This window comes from Thermobia domestica, chromosome 11 (genome assembly GCF_964235325.1).
Source record: "Thermobia domestica chromosome 11, izTheDome1.hap1.1, whole genome shotgun sequence".
Taxonomy (NCBI): Eukaryota; Metazoa; Arthropoda; class Insecta; order Zygentoma; family Lepismatidae; genus Thermobia; species Thermobia domestica.
Genome location: NC_137464.1, coordinates 84,636,272 through 84,642,271, shown reverse-complemented (window position 1 = coordinate 84,642,271; position 6,000 = coordinate 84,636,272).

Sequence of the window (6,000 nt, the reverse complement as noted above, 5' to 3'; positions counted from 1 at the left end):
TCGTCGCCGGAGTCGTGTTTCCAAGACGGACCACATATGTTCAATTATGTTGAGATCTGGGGATTGGGCGGGCCAGGGGAGGTGTTGAACTTCATCCCGATGTTCTTCAAACCACGCTGCAACAACGCCAGCTGTGTGAATGGGTGCATTATCATCCTGGAAGATGGCGTAATTGTCCGGGAACAACATCCGGACCATAGGATGCAAGTGATCCCCTAAAATTGCGACATAATCGTTGGCAGTGATTCGTCCGCTAAGTGTGACCACAGGACCCAATGAAAACCATGATATTGCGGCCCACAGCATCACCGAGCCGCAGCCATGTTTCACAGTTGGGCGTAGATACTGCAGATCATAAGCTTCTTTGGGCGTTCTCCACACATAAACATGGCCCGTGGTTGGGAATAGGGTGAAGGATGACTCATCCGACCATATCACACGTTTCCAGTCCTCAACGGTTCAAGTTGCATGGTCACGGCATCATTTGCGGCGTGCGAAAGCGTTATGGTCCCTGATGAGTGGTTTGGCCCGTGCAACACGACCCCGTAAGTTCATGTCATGTAATTCGCGGCGGACTGTGATTGTCGAAACAGGGTGGGGGAGGTGCTGATTGAGTTTCTCCGTCACTTGCTCCGCAGTGGCACGACGGTTCTGCGTGACAATGCGCTTTAATACCCGGCGTGACCTGTCACTCATGATTTTCTTCCGCCCACTGTTCCGCTTCCCCGATGTGGTTTTCCCGTGTGTTGTGTAGGTCGTCATCACCTTCGACACTGCCCCACGCGACACGCCTAACACAGTAGCCACTGCCGTCACACTCACTCCACATAACCGCGCACCAACAATTTGCCCTCTTTGAAAATCTTATAGGTCTCCCATTTTACACTACCTCCGTCTGCTGCAGCCACTGGACACTGCTGTTCCACTGCGCCTGACGTAGTATGGAGACCGACCTAACACACCACCACCAGTGGTCCGGCGCTGCGGGCGCCACGACACCACTGCCAACTCATACATCTGACGTGTTGCCAACTACAGGTGCTTCCATTTTTCTGATCACCATCTGTATGTTCTTTGACAGAAATTGAAAAGTTCACGGATTCTCTGAGTTAAGTAATCTTAGCTAAGGTACGTGTCAACAAGGTATCGACACTGTCTGTTAAAGGTCTCTGATGAACAAGTTACCGACCAACAATATCACACCTTATGTCCGATGAGTGACATATGAAGCGACATACAGATCAGGGAAGCAGCGTACGTGTCATTCCTTTAAGAAGATGTCTACATTCTGGGATATGTGTGGTTGAGCATTATCCTGTTAAAATAGCATCCGTGTCATGTGAAGGAACTTTTCTGATTTATTAGCCACTCGTGAGGTTGCTCTGAATTGGTAGTAGCTGAGGTTGTGTGTTGCACCCAATGCTGTGGCCTCAAACCGTTATGCTTCTCTTTTGGCTGCCATGATACTCGACAATACCCTAGCAGATTACACTCATAATGACATAATCTAAAACTAGGTAGCCGTCACAGTACGATCCGTCTGATCCGCTCAACATAGTAAGCAACGGCATTCACATGCCCATTGTAGCCTGAGACGTTTGTGGTTTGGGTCAATGGAGGTCAAGTAAAGCCATGGGTGCCCCATTATAATATTCCAAAACGCTGTCAAACAGTCAACTCAAACAGTTCTACATCCATTATCCTTTACCGTCTAGCTGATGCTGTGGACGACGGTGTTCGCTGTCATAGCCATCTGAAAAATATGTCTGTTATCCAGTGGTGTGTCCACGTCCCAATCGTTCCTGCGTATGATTATCTTGTTTCCACACGCGTATCACTGTTTTGGCGGCATGCTTTGCACGAGCACAAACTTCTCATGGTCTTCCTTTTTTGTAGGAAAACCTAGGACTCCATTGAACACAGTATATTAATAGGCTACATTGAACCCTCCTATGCTGACGAGGGATATTGACACTTGGGCATATGGTATGTTTCCTGTTCAATTGTCCATGCTCTACTAACTGAATGCTGTGTTGATCGTCCTCTCGCTGTGCTATTCCTTAAATATAACTAAAATATATTTCCTTGTATAAATTATACTTCTTTAAATATAGTTTTCAATGTTTCTCACGAGTTTCAACTTATTTTCTCTCAACTTCCTCAAATTCTATTGATCCACATTGGAGCATAACCATGTTAGAAATATAGGAATTCATTGATATTTTTACAAGCTAGAAGGCCAATTAAAGTGGTGTCTTAAATGATTCTTTAACGATTTCTTTCTTTTTAAATTAAATCATGTTTGATTAACTTGCTGTAGCAAATTATAGTAGCCACGCTCATAATTTCACCAGTCGTCAAGTTTTAATTGTAACTTAGAGAAAACGCTATGAGGACTTCGGCAGAGGATTTACATTGTGGATATTTGCTTCTCCTCACGATGCATTACATAAATGCGTTTACATTATTATATAATGGTCAACTTTAAAAAGTCTGCTCCAGCTACAGCCCCCTGTAGCTAGTATTCTTCTCACCTACTGAGGGGCACTCCCAAACAATATAAGCATTCTATGAAATAGATCAACAATCGTCTGAGACAATAGCCAAGCTCATACTCAATAAAACTATGTCTGCCCCTATACCCGCTTAATCTTAAACAAACAAACAAAAAAAAAAAAAAAAAAAAAAACAACTCAGAATTGTAAACTGCACAACTTGATGCATACTCAATTTAATTTTCAAAGAAAATTCCTCGAATAGCATAAGACGCCTATACAGATAAACCACACCTGCATTAACAACATCTATCGTGAAAAGTTGATCCACTTTGTAATCAATGTCGAGACGATAAGTAATATAAATTTACATCAAATTTGACAGAACAAAGGCATGCTACATAGATAAGCCCAACGTTACACCATCTGTCGCGAAAAGTAATTCAATCTTAACCTTGACATAACGAAGACAAAGTTACTGAGCTAACCGAAAGTTGCATCAATGCAATCTGTCGCAAAACATTCGAAAACGAGTCCTACTTCTCGGTGCCCGTAGAGGCGAATTGGAGCGTATATTACGAAGTACAGGAAAATCTGTCAGAGGCGTATGCAAGGGGATTTTCGGGTTTTAATTCCACATTGAAAAATATATTATGGGAAAGTAAAGTTTAGTCATGTTTGTACTGAAAGAATATGAATTTGCGTATCTGAACCCCTTTTGTTAAAATTCTGTGTACGCTATTGAAATATGTAATTTTTCAATGATTACTAGATTTTACACCTAATCCCCACCATAGCTGCATTATGTTCATCTTTCCAAATGTTAGATAAGGACCGCCTCCTTTAGCCTAGCCAGCATAATCATAGCACGTAAAACTTAAAGATTTAATTTAATTTATGGTAGATAAGGACAATCATGTCCAGTTTCAAATAAGAATTACCACCAAATTTTGGTATATCCATTATATATAAACGAATGATTTACTAAATAATTTTAAAGCATTAGAGTTGTGAATCTGGAAACACTAATCATCATTATTAATATATAACATGCTTACATGCATATAAATTTTCATCAAATAGTTTAGGTCAATATATGTAAATTTTCATTATTCCATTGGCCCAGGCACGTAGCCAAGGGAGGGGACCCGGGGGTCCGGATCTCCCTTCGAGACCAGAAATGAAAAAAATTAAGGAAGGATTAAACAAAATGAAATGAGAAAAAGAAGGATCAGCGTTAAAAATAAACTATAGGAAGCTTTTGGTTACTCTTTCTTATGAGGAAATTTGTATTACTTGCAATACATGGTTGCGAGGTGAGCGATATATCCTGGAAGAGTCAGGGAACTTGAAATTTCTAGAAAAGTTGCGGAATTCTCAGAATTTCTGCTACTACTCAGGGAGATTTAAAGCTTTCGAAAGCATAGTGCCGTTGTGTAACAGCGTGGACATTTTTTATCATAATTTTTCGTCATCGCATCCTTGCAATATCAAACATGTTATTTCAAAAACAATTTTCTAATGCTCCTTTAACCTGTCATTTGAAACAGACAGCAGTTGACGGAATAATAAAAACAAAAATATATGTGGAAAGAAAATTCTGCTAACATTTGATTTAACAGAAAAAGGAACGCAGATATTGCAAAATATTTCACAAGATATTATTGAGTATGTACTTTTTATAATAGTGAATATGTACGGTACTTTTTTATAATAGTTGAGGTCATAATGAAAGGAAAATTGTTATATTTGAATAAACAGAGGAAGGATGTAAATATTGAATAATCTTTTTAAATACGTTTTTTTTTTTATTTTACTCGAGATTTCTTCATAGTTTATTAAAATACTTACCAACATATCCTCACAAACCAATATATGTTGATAGAAAAGTAGTTTAGATTGATCGAGCTCCTGAACCTTCAGAATTTCATGTCACCCCCCTCCCCCTGTTACGAAATCCTGGCTAAACGAACCAATATATGTTCCAGTAAAATTGTTTAGAATGATCGAGCCCCTGGTGTGATGACCACAGTATTTCATGTCACAGACCCTCCCCCCTTCCTTCACGCAATCCTGGCTACGTGCCTGATTGGCCTATTGTTTTATAATAAGATTAAATTCAAACCTCGTCGTAGATACTTAGGCGACACATCCACTACTATTTATAAATAAATATTACCTATTGAAAATCCCGCATACGTATTTTTTCCTCCAAGAATCCAAATTTTCCACATTTTATCCTAAAGTTTCCAAATGAATTAATCAAAATATATGAATAAAAATGAAAGAAAGAATGAGAGAAATTCTATCAACTCACCCTGCGTCCATATCTTGAAGATAAACATATTCTTAACATAAAAAGTAGTGTGTTTATGGAAATAGATTTTTAAACAATTACAACAAATAAAGTAAATTCAAAATTTTATAATTTAAACGAATTTCTATTGTTCCTTTCTATTGTTGAAATAATGCTCTGAGCAGCCAGTATTTCTCATATTTTTTATTTAAATTTTATTTATTTAATTTAGTTTTAACATCCAATGATTATGCACTGAGGCTAAGGGAGACGGTTATAATGGAATAGATGATGATAATGGCGGAATAAAGGAAGTGGGAGGAAACTATAGAACCCCAAGTCCTCGCACACGATGTTTGTTCCCCACAAAGCTCACTTGCTGAGAGCTGGGATCAAACCAAAGATTCCATGCACCAGAGGTGAAAGTTCTACCACTGAGCCCCTCTAGAAATAAATTTGTGATCATTTTTCGCATTGCACGTACAACATAAATGTTTCTTACCCGCTCCTCAAGCCTCTCCCGAAACAAAATCCATTGCTGATGTATATAATCTTCTCTCTCTCTCTTTATATATATATATATATATATATATATATATATATATATATATATATATATATATATATATATATATATATATACAGGGCCGGATTTAGGGGGTGCACGTGCACCCTCCCTTCGTTGTAAATATACACTATCTAAAATGAGAAACTAGCTGTGAAAATAGCAACACTTTTCGAAACTTTCTGCCATCATGTTTCCGTTTGGTACTTAAAAGAAACCAGAGTTTTGCAAAAGCAATAGTTTAAGTCGATTTTCTAAAGGTTGAAGGAAAGGGATGCACACTGAGAAAAATCCATTATCCGGACAGCGGTATATTGTACAAATACAAGGATTCGTTATGTTTACTAAGGAAATCTGTACGGAGCGTACTTTATCCATATGCTACACAGCTACTGCCTTTAACGCGCTTGGATGTTATATCATATCGCTGCAGGATGTCTGATATCTAACAATCTTCCGTATTTTATATACGTATACGTATGTTAAATACTTCAGCTATATGTTATATACGTCCATCTGTGTGTGAGGTCCTGACCGCCTATAGACACCTCTTTCTTGCACCATAGATGACGTCATGAAACAACTGTCGTATGCTTGCGAGCTGGTTTATAAACGAGGTTGTTTACAAACGGAAAAGAAGAGCG